Raw genomic sequence first — 18,208 nt, 5'->3', positions numbered from 1 at the left:
TGTTGCTTTGTCACCTTAAAAAGAATTACAGGGGGGAAGGAGGCGTGAGGAGAACCAATAGTCCTAAAGCAATGGTTCTTGGCCTTCCTACTGCTGCGACCCTTCAATACAGTCCCTCAGGATTGGTTGTGGTGACCCCGACCAAAGTTATTTTCTTTGCTACTTGGTAACTGTAATTTTGCTTCTGTTACATATCATCATATCAGTATCTGTGTGCTCCAATGGTCTTAAGGCCACCCGGTGATCTGCAAGGGGGTCACCAGCCACACCCTTGGAACCACTGGTTTAGAGTCTGGATGTCTATAGAATTACAAGTTCTCTGTTAGTGCACCCAGCTGCTCACAGAAGATACCTTTATAAAGTACAAATCCACTTACAGTGGTATGCATTCATAATTGAGAAATACTCTAGAGTAGAGAGATGGGTCAGCAGCTGTTCAAGACCCAGGGCTGATTCTCAGCACCAACATGGTGGCTCACAGCCATTTTTAACTCCATTTCCAGGGAATTCCATGCCTCTTCTGGACTCCATGGACTGTTTGTTGTACCTGGTGCATGACCATACATGCAAGCAAAACACGCATATATTTAAGGGAATAAAATCAAAAATAGCAGTGACAAAAATGCTCATTTGAACTTGGCATAGCACTTTACTCAAAGAATCTTGACAAACCTTTATTTTTGAATTCTAGTTATCTCGTTTCATTTTACTGAAAATCACCAAGGAAACTGAATCTAAATATGATCATCACTAGCTGACAAACTTCCAAAGTAGGGCATTCAACTTTCTCACAGAAGTACAATGAAAATAAACATGAAAGCAGTTTTATGACTATTCAAATTTGTAAAAGAAATCATAAAACATCACTGAAAATTACTTCATTCTTTGCATGCCAAGCACTGGTCTGTTAAAAGTGTCATCAACGGAGTTTTCATTTTTAATATCCTGAAATTCTATTCTACAACCCTGACTCTAGGAGCAAGAAGTAAATTTGAGCTACTGACACGAAGCGTGAATCTACACAACTTAAAAGTCTGAGTATGTAGAGACATACACATTGGAGAGGTTCCATGCAGGCCAGGCAGGCCTGGAATTCACTAACGACCTTGAATCTCTGATCCTCCTGCCTCCACCTACCCAGTGCTAAGACCACACGGGCAACAACGTCTCTTGTAATCGGAAGAGATATTTCAGTGCAGTTACTGACAATAACCTGGCAACAACAGTCGTCTGTGAGCTCTGTTTAAAACCAAGATGGCTATAAAGCCATCACTAGGGAGGCTGAGGCAGGAGGATTACCACCAGTTGGAGCCCCCGCAAGATCTCTGGTAGTGAGTTCCAGACCTGTCTGAATAAAAAACGATCATATTGAAAACAAGATGTCTGGGCGTCTCCCAATAGAGCAGGTGCTCAAGGATTCTGGTGAGCGCGCCATGGCTTCTCCGCAGACGCCCCGTGACAGGCGTCATCCTGCACCCAGGCAGCTGCTAAGGGTCCCCGCCGCCCGCCCGCGCGGTCCCCGTCTCTCCTCGTCCCGGTTCTCTGCCCCATCCCGCACTCCGAGCGGTGTCCTCCCCCGCCAGCCCGGACCCGCCCGCACGCACGGCCCGCCCGCACCTGTGCCTCCTCTGCTGCCCCGGCCCGTCGCCCGCTCTGCCCCGCGCCCGCCCGCACCAGCGCCTCCTCCGCCTCCCAGCCGCAGCCCGCACCTAGCAGCCTCTGGCTGCGGGAGGCGGAGTTCTTCCGGGGTCACGACGGAAAGGTAGGGAAAGTGGAGGGGCCGCGGGCGGAATGCGTGAGGGGCTACGTGCGAGGCCGCTCCCGCCATATTTGTTTAGGGCAGTGGGCTCCGTCTTAGCCTGCGGCTCAGTCTAGAATTGCAACCCTTGATATATACACCTTGGCAATAGAGTTGGTAACTTTTTAGGAGTACAGGACCATTCAGAGAATCTGACTAAAATTATGGAGTTCTTCTCTGTAAAAATGGCCAGAACTAAACATTATTTATTAAAAAGATAACAAACACACACAGCACACAGGTGCACAGACACACGTGTACACCTTTTTGAACCCCAGAAACTCATCGCAGATCCCAAATTAAGAATTTCTGGGGGCTGGAGAGGTGGCTCAGTGGTTAAGAGCACTGGCTGCTCTTCCAGAGGTCCTGAGTTCAAATCCAAGCAACCACACGGTGGCTCACAACCATTTGTCGTGGGATCTGATGCCCTCTTCTGGTATGTCTGAAGACAGCATACAGTGTACTCAACATATACTTTAAATAAATACATCTTTAAAGAAAAAAAAACATAGCCCGGGAGTGGGAGCGCACGCTTTTAATATCAGCACTTGGGAGACAGAGGCAGGTGGGTTTCTAAGTTCGAAGCCAGCCTGGTCGACAGAGTGAGTTTCAGGACAGTTAGGGCTACAGAGAAACCGTATCTAAAAAAAAAAAAAAGAATTTCTGGGTTGGGAATGTAGGTCCGTGGTAGAGTTTGTGCTGACCATATATGAGGCTCTTCAATTAATTACCCCAGCAAGCAGCCAAGCAACTTCTATCCCAGACCCTCAGTCCTCTAGTAAGTGAGGTAACAGGCAGGACACATGAACCTATATAAATGGTGCATTTGTTACTATTTTAATTATTTTTAAAAATTTTTTTATTTATTGAAAAGGGAAGTAAAGGGCAGCAAAAAACACATTTTGATAAAATTAAAGATTTACGTGGAAAATATTTCAAATAAACATGTTAAAATTGACAATTTTCATGGAAAATTAAAGAGTAAAGTGGTAGACATGTAAAACATTGCTAAATTAATTGAAATATGGGATAGAAACATTTTATGATAGAATTGAAGATTTACATGGAAAGTATTTCTGATAAAATTGTAGAAAAATGTAGAAAAACATGTTAGAATTGAAGATTATCATGGAAAATTTTATAGAGATATAATAATGATAGGTATAAAAGTATTCCTAAATTGATTGAAAGTGGAATTATAAACATTTTCTGATAAACTTGAAGATTTACATGGAAAATATTTCTGATAAAATTGAAGAAATATATAGAAAAATGTTAAAATTAAAGATTATCATGGAAATTAGATAGGTAAAATGAAAGACATAAAGATAATTCTAAGTTGATTGAAGATGGAATTATAAATATTTTCAGATAACATTGAAGATTTACGTGGAAAATATTTCTGGTAAAATTCAAGAAATAAATAGACAAACACGTTAAAATTGACTATTTCATGGAAAATTTTACATAAAAATGGTAGATATAATTCTTTATTTTTTTAATTTTCCACTAAATTAAGCAACCTGAGACTTAATTAGCAATGAAGTTAAGAATTAAGTATTCTAGATTTAGGGTTGAAAATAAACCATTTGCGCTGTGTGGTGCACACCTCAGCACTGGGCGGCAGAGGCAGGCCGATCTCTGGCGTCTGAGGCCAACCCTGAGCTGAGAAGTGAGTTTCAGGACAGCCAAGACTACCCAGAAAAACCCTATCTCAAAAAGCAAACAAAACAAAAGAGAAAGAAAATGTCAAACCCCAGGGATCTGGCTCCGTGGTTAACAGTGCTCGTCTGTCTTGTACAGGACTCAGGTTAGATGCCCACTATCCGCGACAGGCAGCTCACACCAGTCTGAAACTCTGGTTTCATGAGGATATGATGTTCTCTTCTGGCTTCGAAGGGCTCCTGCACACATGGTACACACACAAACATGTAAAATACATTGTCTCTCATCAAAGCAGCCTCCACAGCTGTTTAAACAGCTGCATCCGTTGCTTGCCTGTGCTGACAGTGTCCTGAATTGCCGCCCCAGCACAGTCCAACCCAAAGAGGACCTAGGTGACTGAATGAGGTGGGGAGGTGACTTAGAACTTGGCGGGATATGCTTAGAGCGTTAACATGATCTCAAGGCAAGAACTTCTGAAGAGGAGATTTTGCCCTGGTGTGTATGTGTCTTTTCTTTTTGTTTTCTAGAAATATATTTTTATATATATATACACACACACATACACACACACACACACACACACATGCATATATAATTTATATAAATATATGTCTGCATGCCTTTTATAAGCTTTATATATTTCTATATACTTACATATTTCGAATATTTTCTTCTTTTTTTTGAGACAGGGTTTTTCTGCATAGCTCTGGCTGCCCTGGAACTCTCTGTAGATCAGGCTAGCCTTCAACTCACAGAGATCCACCTGCCTCTGCCTTCTGAGTTCGGGGGACTACAGCATGTGCCGCCATGCTCGGCTCTCAAATATTTTCGTTTTGTGAGCTTGACTTCTACATATTCATTCTGAGAGAGGGTCTTATGTACACCACACAGTTCTTGAACTCCCTACTTAGCCAAGGATAACGTTGAACTTCTGATCCTCCTGTCTCCAACTCTAGAGTGTTGGAATTACTAGGGTTGGATACCGTGTCCTGTTGGTGCCCTCTTGGGGTTTGGTCTTGTGCACTGTGCATTCAGATGCTGATTTCTGTGCCCAGAGATCTGGTTACAGTTCGGATGCTGGCATTATCGTGATTCAACCATCACCTGGATCAAGGCTGTGTGAAAAGAAGCTCCCCAATTATCTCTGATCGGTTAGTAAAGAATTGATCAGCATCTGACCGGGCAGAGGAGAAAGGAAGGACAGTCTTTCAATCCTAGCCAATGGTCCCAGCAAGAGAGAAGTAAGAGACCACTAGGAAAGAATCCAGGAGGATTCTCCAGGCGGGCTCCACGAGAGAGCAGCCATGAGGGCACGTGGAACAGATCAAACTGCATGTCAAGGGCTAGTGGCTCGGAAGCATACACCTTAGACAGAAAGCTCAGAACCTGCCCGACCCAGGCTCACAGCTCGCTAATAAACTTAAGAGGTCATTGTGTCAATTATTTGGGAGTTAGAAGGGAAAGAGATAAGGCATCATTCTTAAATTGCAGCCTACAAAGCCCAGAAAAGAAATCATGATTTCCTGTCCCACCCTGCCCCTGGTGTTAGAGGTAGGTTCTAGGACTTCATGTGTACCTGTCAAGTTCTCCACAACTGGATTACAGCTCTCGCTCGTTTATTAAGATTTTATTTCATCTTTTAAAACCTATGTGTGTGTTAGTTACTTTTTCTGTTGTTTTGGTGGAAGCCTGTGATCAAGGACTTACAGGAGAAAGGGTTTACTTGGGCCTTAGGATTCCAGATGGATAACAGGCAGTGATGAGGCGGGAGGGCACAGGTGGAGGCGTCAGATGGGTAACAGGCCGTGACGTGGCGGGAGGGCACAGGTGGAGGCGTCAGATGGGTAACAGGCCGTGACGTGGCGGGAGGGCACAGGTGGAGGCGTCAGATGGGTAACAGGCCGTGACGTGGCGGGAGGGCACAGGTGGAGGCGTCAGATGGGTAACATGCCGTGACGTGGCGGGAGGGCACAGGTGGAGGCGTCAGATGGGTAACAGGCCGTGACGTGGCGGGAGGGCACAGGTGGAGGCGTCAGATGGGTAACAGGCCGTGACGTGGCGGGAGGGCACAGGTGGAGGCGTCAGATGGGTAACAGGCCGTGACGTGGCGGGAGGGCACAGGTGGAGGCGTCTCAAGCTCAAGCTTGCACGCTCACATCCTGCAGAGCAAAGAGCAAACGGTGCAGGGTCAGGGCTTGCGGCTTGGGAACCTCCAAACCTCTTCCAGGAAGCCCACACCCTCTCAGTCTCCCCAAACAGCCACCAACAGGACAGCAAGGATTCAGAGACTTATGGGGTATATCTTACTCAGACGACCACAATGTATATATGTGTGTGTGTATGTGTGCCTGCTTGAATTTCTGCGTACCACATGCATGCAGGAACCTAAGGATGCCAGACAAGGGCATCAAATCTCTTAGAACTGGAATTACACATGAGCCACCATGTGGCTGCTGGGAAACTAACTCAGGAGCTCTGTGGATTCTGGGAAACAAACTCAGGCGTTCTTCAAGAGCATCAAGTGCTCTTAATTGTTGAGGCATTTCTCTAGCCCTTCCTTAGCTTATTTAAAAATTATTATTATTAAAATTGCATGTGCGTGTAGCATGTGTGTGTGTGTGTGTGTATACTGGGTTTTACATTTGTACAGGTGTTTTTGTCTACATATATGTCTCTGTATAATCTGAATATCTGGTGCCCCAAGAGGCCAGAAGAAGGCGTTGGGTTTCAAGACTAGAGTTATTGATGGTTGTGAGTCACCCTATGGGTTCAGGGAATTAAACCCAATTCCTTTAGAAGAGCAGTCAGTGCTTTATAACTGCTATATTTTGTTTTTAAGACAAGGTCTTGTTATGTAGCCCAGGCTAGCCTTGAACTCTCCCTCCTGATTTGTGAGATTACAGGCATGAGTCACCAGGCCCGACTTAAGAGAATTTTTTTTCCATATTTTTCCATATACCCTTGGAGGCCTGGGTATAAAAGGTGGTCAGCTTCCCTAGCCTAGTGTTAAAGGGGTTTGTAAGCTGCTCAACATGGGAATTAAATTTGGATTTTCTACAAGAGTGCTGCACATACACACACACATACACACACACACACACACACAGTACATATGCAATATTAATAAATACAATCAGTACTTTTTCTTGGGTCCAGACTTCCAGACTGTTACTATTATCTAACCATCGCACAGTCCTACCACCTTAACTTTCTTGCATGATGGACTGGGCCCTCTTGTTTCATGGGCCAAAAATATGGAAAAAAAATTCTCTTAAGTCGGGCCTGGTGACTCATGCCTGTAATCTCACAAATCAGGAGGGAGGGAGAGTTCAAGGCTAGCCTGGGCTACATAACAAGACCTTGTCTTAAAAAACAAAATATAGCAGTTATAAAGCACTGACTGCTCTTCTAAAGGAATTGGGTTTAATTCCCTGAACTCATAGGGTGACTCACAACCATCCATAACTCTAGTCTTGAAACCCAACGCCTTCTTCTGGCCTCTTGGGGCACCAGATATTCAGATTATGCAGAGACATATATGTAGACAAAAACACCTGTACAAATAAATAAATAAATAAATTTATTTTAAAAAATTACCTCCTCCAAAAATAAAAACCACCTTTGTATATAGTAAAAGTGCACAGTGTGGAACTCTGTTTTCTGGGCAGTTCATGGCTACTGCCATCTTGAAATCAGAAAAGCCGTGGTTAGCAGCATGAAACCCTCACCATACCGGACCCATCAGCATTTCCCCAGGAAGCAGCGGGAGGCACCCAGGCTCATGGAACACCTCCTGTCTCTGAGGGTTTATTGTAGCTAACAATGCTGGAGGCATAAAAGAGACTCGTCATCGGAATAGCTGCCCTTACGTGGACTATGCTTGAATGGCCCCAATTAAAATACTTATTTGATCTGTTGTTGTTCTATCTGGGTAAATAAAAATGAAGTTCCTGGGAAAAAACATTCAAAAAAATTAAAAATATTATTGATTTGGATATTAGTGAAAGTAAACCAGCAATATCTGGAGTAGGCTGAGAGGAGAGTAGGGGTAACTGTGCGGCTTCCCACGCTGGAAGCTTTCATTCCCCTGTGTCAAGCCCTACACAGCACAGAGTATCATGGTTAGGGTCTCTGCTTGCACCAGCGGAATAATTAGAAGCCCTCAGATTAGTCACCTGCTTCTGACGGAGACTGGCATCTTGCACAATATTTAGATACATGTTACCACCCAACTTTGGAGGTAATCAGATAGACATGTTTTACTCTGTAATCCAGACTAGCCTTGAACTCATAATCCTGCCACAGACTCCCAAGTGCTGACTTTACCGGGGAATACCACCATGCCCAGCTGACAAACTTTCTCAGTTTCGCAGTTTGTATTCACATATTATAAAATCAAATGGTGAGGGGCTAGAGAGATAGCTCCTCGTTAGGACTGCTGGCTGTTCTTCCAGAGGACCCTGGTTCAATTCTCAATACCCAGAAAACAGTTCGTAATTGTTTGTAACTCCAGATCCAATGGATCCGATGTCCTCACCCAGATATACAAGCAGGCAAAACAACAATGCACATAAAAGAAATAATTGAAAAAATATCAAACAGTGAATGTAACAATGACACAATTAGAAGGTTTTTTTTCTATTGCTCTAAGCACCAAGAAGATCCCAAAGTTTCAATAACTATTTCATTTGATCTTGATTTAACCTAATGGAAAGTGGTAGAGATTAATTTCCTCTTTGTATATGTGGAAAAGAGAAATGCATTTGCTTCCAGAAAATGTAGGTCTTAGAGGAGTTATTAGAAAAGCAAGGGTTAGGATTAGCTCACACCGTAACTCAGGCTGGCTTTGAAGTTAAGGCAATCCTCAGGCCCCAGCCTTTCAAGTGCAGAATTTACAGGAGCTAGCCACCTCATATTGCAAACTTCAGGCCTTTCTGAGGCTTTCCGTGCTGCGGAGTTTGTAATGCACCGCGACGAGACCTTGGGAAGTTGTCTTGTGACTGCAGAGTGTGGGAGACTAGGAATGCAACCGAGAAATGCAGCCGAAGTAGTGTACACGTCAGCTGCTGCGGTTCCCTGTCAAGCACAGGCCTAGCGGAGAACCAGGGCCAGGCTCGAGGCCCCGCCCCGGGGCGTGTCTCCCCAGGCCCCGCCCCCAGACGCCCGCAGCGGCCGCGGAGACGCCGGAAGCCGCGGCGGCCGCCGAGAGTAGCGTCGGGCAGCGGCCGGGAGTCTGCGGGCCGCACTGCGGAACCGTTTTGCGGCCCTGCGGATCCGAGCGCTCCGACTGCGGGGAGGAGCGCGGCGGGCGGCTCGCCGAGGTGAGCGCGGCGGGAGGGCGGGCGGCGGCGGGCTGAGGGGTGCGCGGCGGGAGGGCGGGCGGGCGCGGCCAGGCGGAGGCTCGCCCCGGCGCGCGGCCCGGGCGGCTCGCTGGGCAGGGATCCCGGTCGGGGGGCGCGACCCGTGCGCGCCGCCCGCTTATTCATTGCTACGAACGGGAAAACCGAGGTGTCATCGCCCCAGTGGCGTGTTTTCGGCCGACGCAGCGATTGGGTCGAGTCCAGTCCTAGCGTCTGTCGGTCGCAGCTTTTGTTCGGGTCACATTTCCATGGTGTGTGAGCTCAAGCGCTCAAGCATTTTTCAAATATAAAATGCTCTTCGTTGGAAATTCGTAATGTTGGTACCAGTTAGGCAAAGAGATTGATTGCCTTAGGGGCTTTGCACTCACCCTGAAGATTCTTAGGGTTTACATTCTGTCGGAATCAATATTAGGCCTGCAAAATGGAGCCAGGGGCTGATCATTCTGGCTGGAGCAGAGTCTAATTACCAAAGGTCTCTAGACTTAGTGCTTAAAGAAGGATTCTAGAATGTTCTTTTTTCCTTTTTTTTAAATTTCGAGACAGTCCTATGTCTGGCCTCCAAGACCTCCTACCTCCATCTCTCCCAAGTTGCTAGGATTCCACCACGTCATGCCAGATATTTTTTTGTTTGTTTGATCTGATAATTTTTACTTTACGAAAAACCTGTTACCATGTTACCAAAGATAATGAGAGTCAGGGTAGACAGCTCAAGCCTAGAGATGCCTTTGGCAGTAGATAGGTGTAAGGTGGAGGAAGGTGGAGGACTTCAGGACTAGCCTAGGCTGCAGGATTCCCCAATTTCAAAGCAAACAAACTAACAAAACCAAAGTGGCAGGGGGAGGGAGAGGGTGAGAAGGAGACCATTTCTCCTAGTGTCTTCTGCTCTTGAGGGCATAGTTGTATCTTATGGAAAGGTCAGAGCAAATCCGATGATTGCAGCAGGCTGATGTTAGGGTCTTATGAATGCTGGCAGCGAGTTCGTACTGTTAATATAAGTAGGAAAGAATGAAAATTTTATTGAGAGATGATGTTAACTTTTTTTAGTGACTTAATTATGCTGATAGTTTTGTTATTTTATTTACTTTGACAAGATGAGAAAAACTACACAAATATACACGGGATAATTTTGTTCATGATTGGATGTTAGTTTTTTGATCTACGTTGCTAGTTTTCAGCTTCTTTATTAGTTCATGGAATAGATGAATAAGCAAATCGTTTCACATAGTTGCAGTAAATAGTTGATTTGCTGTTTCAGGATCCTTTCACTTACAAAATCTTATTTGATTCTCTTCCTATCCTCTGAAGAATGCCAAATAGCCTTTCCCCAAGTCAGAAAGAGTTTCAAGATTATGTAAGGATCAGCCTTTCCTTCTGAAATAATATTGCCAAACCAGCCTGTGCTAAAAATTAGAATTCAGGTGGATCAAAATTGAGCCCGGTGGTGGTGTCATGCACCCCTTTAATCCTAGTACTTGAGAGGCTGAGGCAGTCTTATCTCCGTAAATTCCAGGCCAGCCTGGTCTACAGCAAGAGTTCAGGACAGCCAAGGCTATGCAGAGAAACCCTGCCTCAAAAGACAAAAACAATTACAACAACAACAACAAAACAACAAAAAGAGATTGAGCTGACCGTGGTGACACATTCTAATCCCAGCACTGGGAACAAAGAGGCAGGTGGATCTCTGAGTTTGAAGCCAGCCTGTTTCCACAGAGGGAGGTCCAAGACTGCCAGAGCTATCCAGAGAAACCTTGTCACAATCAATCAATCAATAAACAAAGATTATACAATTATGACTCACTACATAAGACAAAATGAGGGGTTTTTTTTGTTTTGTTTTTTGAGGCAGCCAGCCTTGAAGTTGCCTGCTGCTCAGGATGACCCTGAATCCCTGTGGTCTTGCATTGTCTCCTGTGCTGGATAGTGCTTACCAACCTGCTGGTGCAAGACTATATGCTGCAAGAAAATGACATAAAATGTTGAATGATGTTTAAGAGAGGAAATGTGAATTATTTGAAAAAAAAAAAAAAAGAGATGAGGGAATAGTATTGCCCAGATTGGCCTGGACCCTCATTTTTTCCTATTCCAGCCTCCCCAGGGTCTGGGCCTGGGGCCTGCGTTACCACATCTGCTGCAGATCTGTTCCGCCCATGTAGTTTTAAAGTTGTGAAAAGTCTGCATTGGGATTTCAGGATCGTTTTGACAGTAGAGCGGGCCACAGGATTTGAAGTGAGTACAGTTGGTTTATCTTTCTCTAAGAAGGTTCATGGGGCTGGAGGATGGCGGCCGTGGTGTGGTTCAGAAGGCCTGCTGAAGTTCTGAATTAAATTCCTAGCTCAAAGAGGTGACTTGAACACCTTTGCCTGGTTGCCGTGGACACCAGCAAACACACATACACATAAAATAATAGAAATAAATCACACATAGGGAACATGAATTTTGTGCAATATAGTGTCTAAATGTAACGAGAGCTCATATTTAAGAAACAGTGCATGCATCAAAAGAAATGCACCACAGCATTTGTGGTGTTTTGTTTTGTTTTTTTGTTTTTGTTTTTGTTTTTGTTTTTTTTTTTGAGACAAGAGTCCCACTGTGTGGCTGTGGCTGTCCTAGAACTCACTTTGCCTCTGGAGGTAAATAAAGGTGTGAGTTCCTGCTCCCCGACTGGCTTCTTCCTGTTTTAGTGCCTGTAGTTAAAGTGCATTAAAAGCCTTTCATAAAAAACTCCAACCTTGATTCATAATAGATAAATAATAGGAAAGGTCTTTTGGAAGTTTAGTTGAGGGAGACATTTCCAACCCACCCTCCCCCTGTACAGAGTGATTTCCTAGGGAGGTGACAGAGACTGGAAGATTAACTTGGGTAGCTTTAGGTTCAACTGAATTTTGACAGCTTAAACTTCTTTAAGTGAACATGATTTGATTGTACATGCGTCTTAGTGGGGTCCCGTGTGATTTCAGTGTGTACATATCGGGACAAACATTGTTTCTGAGGCTTCTCTGTAGTGTCTCCTGAACTCAGACCTTGTGGTAACAATGTGGGCGTGGATGCTGTTCCAGAAACTGAGGAAGTGAGAAGCCCATGAGCGAAGAGCAGCCAAGGGCTTAATGCTGTCAGGCTGTGGAGAAACGTCCCTCGGTGCAGGGGGCCACATGTGGTGTGTGCTGCCTGCCCTGCCTGCCCTGCCCATGCTCACTGTGACTGTTTCAGAAATGCCCCCGTGTTAGGAACAGGCAGCTTCCTAAGCTAGGGAACTTAGGAAAGAAGCAAGGTGTCGAGGTTCTGCACCTACCAGTACAAGCTGTACTGCAGCTCCCAGTAAGACCTGAGGTAGGTTCAGGGTAGTGTGGCTCGGTAGCAGTGGGGCTAGCCCGTGTTCTCATTCAGTAATCCTGGTTACCTCAATCCTGAGAACCGAGTTGAGAAGTGGTAAAAAGACACAGCTTGGCAGTAGAAGGTGAGGAGAGGGTCTAAGGGCAATGAAGTCAGGAAACCTCTGCCACTGGTTTCCAAGTTGCTTCAGAGGATAAAGGAATGGGAGCGTGGGTCAGGACGGAGAGGGGATGGTGTGTGTCTGGCCTGGGTTAACAGTCAGCCTGCCTTCAGGGCTTGTAACAACCGTGAAATAGTGAGGCAGCGGAGCTGTGGGACTCACGTGAAGTAAACAAGACCGCCTGAATGGTTTCAGTTGATCATGAAATCCGAAAGAAGGAACTTTTAATAGGTTTGGTGGAAGCATTATTCAGATGACTTAAAAGTTTTATTTGCTCTTTTATTCATTTTGAGACAAGGTTTCCCTGCCTGGCTCAGAGTGGCCTTAAGCTAACAGTCTTTGGCATGCACTTCCAGGGCAGAGATTACAGGTGGACCAATACTCCTGGCAGTGTTTATTCCTTTATGATCCCGATGTTATCTTCAGTGAACAAACAGAAAGGCTCAACCATTTTCATTATAGTGGCCGTCATTGGAATATGGTGGTTGCATTTGCTTTTCTGTCTGTACCTGTCTGAATAAGTTATTTGTGGTGATATTGGTGAAGGACCCGGAAGTCTCATGTATGCAGGGAAGGCACAGGACCACTGAGCTGCACTGTCTAGACTTCATGGCTGGCCTCTTTGTTCCTGTCTCTGTAGCTCTGGCTGGCCTGGAGCTCACTATAAACCAGGCTGTTCTCACAATGGCGGGCTCCCTGCTCTCTGCTCTGCAGTGGGATTGTGGGCATGGGCCGGGCTCCTGTGTTGGTGCAGTGGCTTGCCTGCACTTGCTCTTGTTTGATATAAGACTTAAGGCTCAGATTACTTGAGGATTTTATTAGACCTCTGTCAAATTTGTTAACCCTTTCATGTTTTCTCTCCCATATTTGTTACAATTAGTTCAACTAGATAAACTAAAATTGACCATGACTTGCCACTTACTAGGCATGTTTTTAAAAATTTTTTTATTTTTATTTTTAAGAGTATCTTAAATTACATAATTTTCCCTTTCCCTTTCCTTCCACCAAACCTTCCCATATAGCCTTCCTTGATCTCTTACATTTACAGCTGGGTTGGCCTGCTAGCTGGCCATGCCTCCCTCTCCCTCTCCCTCTCCCTCTCCCTCTCCCTCTCCCTCTCCTTCTCCCTCTCCCTCTCCCTCTCCCTCTCCCTCTCCCTTTCTCTTTCTGTTTTCCTTTCCTCTTTCTCCTTCCTTCCTTCCTTCTTTCCTTTCTTCCCTCCCTCCCTCTCCTTCCCTTACTTCCCCCCCCCCCCCCTTTACAGGGCTTCTCTGTATAGTCTTGACTGTCCTTCTGGAACTCGCTCTGTAGACCAGGCTGGCCTCAAACTCACAGATTCACCAGCTTCTGCCTCAGCAGAGATAAAGGTGAGAGCACTACCATCCCTGGCTTCATGGACAGGTTTTTAAGTAATTGTATTTACATGCGTGCATACATACATACACTATTTACATGCATGCATACATACATACTATTCCTAAATATAACCTGCCGAATGGATACAGTGTTACTCCTGTGTATGTTTTCAGAGCTCACCATTTGGTATTGAATAGCCAATTGATGAGCTTTTCCCTGGGGAAGATTATTTCTCCAGCTCTCAGCATAGCTTAGCTGCTCAGAGTTCTTTTGGCAGAGTTGAGGCCAGGCGGGCTTTTCCCATCCGCTTTAGGATGTCTGTGGTTGCTGTCCTTAGTCAGCTCATATTTAGGCAGTTGTGAGACACTGGGGATAGCTTCTGGTGTTACTCGGAGAAACAATCTCAACAGTAAACTCTGATCCTCTGGCTCGAACAATCTTCCCCTCCTCTTCTGCAGTGCTCCCTTAGGTGCTGGAGTTGTTTGTAGATGTGTCCATTGGGACTGGATTCACAGCTCTGCATTTGATAGGCTGTAGTTTTCTGTAGTGGTCTCTATTGCAAAGAGATGTTTCCTTTTTGAGGGGTGAGGACTGAACTTTATCTGTGGGTGTAAGGAAAGCTATCTACAACACAGTTAGGGATTAGGCTGCCTTAGTAAAGTGGTGGTTGTAGGGTCAAGCTTCAGTAGGTTGAGGTTGATTCAAGGTAAGGATGGCTTGGAGGTTTTAGGACTGCTCCTGTGATCTGTAGCTCTTTGTACAGGTGTAAAGAATTGGTTCTATAGGACATTAGTATAAAGTACCTGGTGCCCAAAGAGTCCAGAGGAGAGCGTCAGATGCCCTGAAACCAAAATTGAGATAGTTTTGAGTTGCCACATAGATTCTTGGAGTCAAATGCAGGTCCTCTGCAAGACTACCAAGTGATCTTAACATCTGAGCCATCTCTAGCCCTATATTTTAAGTTTGTATTGTGGCTGAGTCTGGCCCTGTTGTCCAAGCTGGCTTTCACATCCTGGGTTCAGTAATCATTCTGCCTCGGTCTCTTGTGTAGTTGCTACTAGAGGAGTATGCCAAAATGAGGAAAATTGACCCACAAACTAAAAATTTGAGCTAACAAGTTATCTTGAAAAGACTGAAAAGGGATGAGGCGATGGCTCAGTGGTTAAGAGCACTGACTGCTTGGCCAGAGGTCCTGAGTTCAATTCCCAGCAACCACATGGTAGATCACTACTATCTGCCATTGGGTCTGATGCCGTCTTCTGGTGTGTCTGAAGACAGTGACAATGTGCTCACATAAAATAAGTCTTTTTTTTTTTTTTTTTAAACAAAAAAGACTAAAAAGATGATCAAGAATTTATCTTTGGGGCTGTGTATGGTGATGTATGTCTTTAAACCAGCTCTTGGTAGGCAGAGGGATATCTGAGTACAGGGCCAGTCTTAACTCCATAGTGAGTTCCAGACCAGCAAAGGCAGCATAGTGAGACCCTGTCTCCAAAATCAAAACAAAGCTATCAATGACAAAAAGAATTGTCTTTGTAAAAAGTAGCATTAAAAAAAAAGAGAAGAAAGTAGCAAAGCAGATGGTGTTAAGAAGGCCACAGCTTGAAGGAAGCCCTCTGCTCCACCACTGAAGACTTCTCTGTGAATCTAATGTGAGCTTTAGCTCTGAAAAATGCTACTTACACATCAAGTACAGAATTTATAGGTACGCTATTACCCAATAGGTATCCATATGAAGCAACAGGTTAGCCGTGTTGTTTGGCCAAGAAGAATATGTTGCCCCAACATAAGGATCATTATTTACCAAATTTAATAATAGATTATATCAACCAGTGAAGCAAGCAAGAAATATGGTTAGCTCTTAGTACCCTGAGAGGTATTTGATAAAGTTCATTAAGACCATCTTTTAAAAAAATCTAACGTACTGGAGAGATGACTTGGGTTAAGGGCCTTTTCTGCTCTTCCAGAGGATGTAGGTTCAGTTCCCCATGGTTCAGTGGAGTATAATAACTCCAGCTGTATGAGAGCTGACCCCCATCGTGGCTTCCATCAGCACCTGCACTCATTGGTACACATTTACACACATGCACATTAGAAACCCGGCAGCTCTACTTAGAGTGGAGGGAATGACAGCAAGTGAGTGCCCACGTGTGCCTAGCAGGGGCTGGGGGAGTGGAGAGGACTGAGAATGAGAACGAGTGAGAGCAGAATGAGCAGGCTGGTCAGCTGTGCATCTGAGCAGTAGTTCTAGACTTTATAAAGAGCCCAGAATTCAACATTTCCCCAGTCATCCAATGAACTATGGGCAAATGAACAGGCAGTTTTCAAAGGAAGAACTGCAGATGGCCAATTCTTTGTTTTTAAAAAATCCTTTGTGTGTTGAGAAAATTGTTTTGTGGTGCAAAATAGGTCTTCCCTTCCTTGTTAGTGGGGTAGACATTGTTACAGCCCCTTTGGAAAAGAATCTAGCAAAACCGATTTAAGAGCCAGCTGTTGCAGGCCGGGGTACCCACCCACAGGTAGAGCACTGGATTTCAGTCTAGACACAAACCCACCAACAAACCTCAGCCCTTATAAGGTTGTGTTTACAGGGTCTTTTATCTCTGTGTGTACATGTGGCAATCGGAGTTTGATGGTGAGGTTCTTCTGCTTTACTTGTTTATTTTGTAAAGATTGAGCTGGCTGGGCTGGCACGCTGGAGACAGAGGCAGGAGAATCTCTGTGTTCAAGACCAGCCTGGTGTACATAGAGGTTCCAGCTCAGTCAGAAGTGCATAGTGAAACCTTCTCTCAAACACAAACGCAGATGGATTTATTTTTGTTTTACAACTGTGAGTACATGTATATATGTGCACCATATGTGTTCCTGGTTCATGGGGTGGCCAGTGCATGCTGGGAGCTGGACTTGGGCCCTCTGGAAGAGCAGGCAGTGTTCTTAAACATTGAGCCTGCTCTCCAGCACTTCCTAACCCCTCACTGGTCATCTTTCTTTTTCTTTTTCTTTTCCTTTTTTTTTTTTTTTTAAGACTTCCCTTTGAGATTTTAGAAGGCAATACCAAAATATCTTTTAGTATTTAGTTAGTATAGGGAAGATTGTCATGCCTCATTGCTGAGGCACTGCCATCTGAATGCTTTGTCACCCCTGTTTACCAGGCCTTGAGCTGTGGCTGCTGGCAGCACACAGCCATGACAGGCTTTGAGCATGAGTGGTTTCCCTCCCCCAGCCTCTGGGTCTGGCTTGTTCTTGTTGCATCCTAGCTGTGCACTCCTTGGAGCTGGGAGTTACTGGGTATGTGGTTACTGTCCAGAGATTGGGTACTGTGTCTGTTCTCTTCTCCGGGAGACTGTACCTTGTGAGCGTTAATCACCCTGAGCTTCCTGAATTGTCCGAGACGGCCCAGTCCTGTTTGTGTCCCAGCTTACTGCTCTGAGGCCTCAGGTTCTCTCTGGGCTCAGCAGGGTCGGTCAGAGTGCTTTATCCATGGTCATTTTGTTGGGGTCACTGTTCTATGCGGCATGTTGTCTGGTGCCGAAAAACCATTGCTTTGTGTGTTTTGTTTACTGTATTTACTGAGTTACTTAAGGTGAGAGGGTAATTGAACGCAGCTCTTCCCTCTTGACTGGCAGTACATGTACTTGGGTACGAAAAGGAGAGGAAAGATGAGAAATGGGTGAAAAAGATTGCTAGACAATTTTTTAAAAACATGAATAAGAATATTAACAAGTGTTTAAATTGACCTTTATGCCCTGAAGTCTACAGTGTGATTTACTTAATATTTTTCAAATGTTAAAAATTACTATTATTTTTAAATCTGCTTATTGTCTGTATGTGTATGTGAGTATAGGCACACGTGTACCCACAGTGTATGTGTGGAAGTCAAAGGATAACTGTTTTGAGTCCCCCCTGCCTCCTCATTGAGACCTGTTCTCTCTGGTTAGTAAGACGCTCCTGCTGTAGACAGCATATAAAATGGAGCCCGAGCGTGGAGGTGTAAAGCTCGCACCCACATGGAGGCTTCGTCCTTACTGCTTTTCTTTCATAGCTTTGGAAGTTTCTGTGTGTGCTGGTGATGGAGAAATGTAATCATCATTCTTACCCAGCTGTGGACTGTAGCCATAACAGCTGTCCTGGAAAGACATGCCCACTGGTGAGGCAGTAGTGTGAGCGCTGTGGGTGTACCAACTACTTTCTGACTCGATTTAAGGCTTTCCCACAAGATGAACTCTTATTTGGTACCATTATTGGAACAAATAACCTCTTGCTAGATAGATCCTAGACCGCAGAGGAAGAACCTGCCATCTACTAGTGGACATAGTATTAAACTGACTGGTAATAACTTAGTGTTACACCATAGACTGATAGACCTCTTTTTTGTTTGTTTGGTTTTGGTTTTGAGACAAGGTTTCTCTGTGTAACCCTGGCTGTCCTGTAACTCACTCTGTAGACCAGGGGGGCCTTGAATACCCGGAGTTCTGTTCATGAATGCTGCTATTAAAGGGTGCATCACCACTGCCAGGCTGATTAATACATCTCTTAACC

General features: G+C 44.9%; 2 protein-coding genes across 10 annotated transcripts in view; one reads left to right on the top strand and one right to left on the bottom strand.

Moving 5' to 3' along the window:
- Positions 1-5,265, bottom strand: part of Miga1 (mitoguardin 1) — a 61,699-nt gene extending 56,434 nt beyond the window's left edge. For 2 of the 7 annotated variants that reach the window (XM_052178922.1, XM_052178927.1), the window contains exons 1-2: positions 5,171-5,265; positions 3,554-3,702 (exon numbers count right to left, since the gene is read on the bottom strand). The gene's annotated coding sequence lies outside the window, so the exon portion shown is untranslated. The other 5 variants (XM_052178923.1, XM_052178925.1, XM_052178921.1 and 2 more) reach the window with 5 other exon arrangements.
- A 3,358-nt stretch (positions 5,266-8,623) lies between these two features.
- Positions 8,624-18,208, top strand: part of Usp33 (ubiquitin specific peptidase 33) — a 46,215-nt gene continuing 36,630 nt past the window's right edge. For 2 of the 3 annotated variants that reach the window (XM_052178919.1, XM_052178918.1), the window contains exons 1-2: positions 8,687-8,784; positions 10,910-11,049. The gene's annotated coding sequence lies outside the window, so the exon portion shown is untranslated. Of the gene's footprint in view, positions 8,785-10,909; positions 11,050-18,208 lie in introns of all 3 variants that reach the window. The other variant, XM_052178920.1, reaches the window with a different exon arrangement.

The sequence above is a fragment of the Apodemus sylvaticus genome, chromosome 4 (assembly GCF_947179515.1).
Source record: "Apodemus sylvaticus chromosome 4, mApoSyl1.1, whole genome shotgun sequence".
NCBI lineage: Eukaryota > Metazoa > Chordata > Mammalia > Rodentia > Muridae > Apodemus > Apodemus sylvaticus.
The sequence above is the reverse complement of the archived record's forward strand: the minus strand, read 5'-3'. Positions and strand labels throughout refer to the sequence as shown.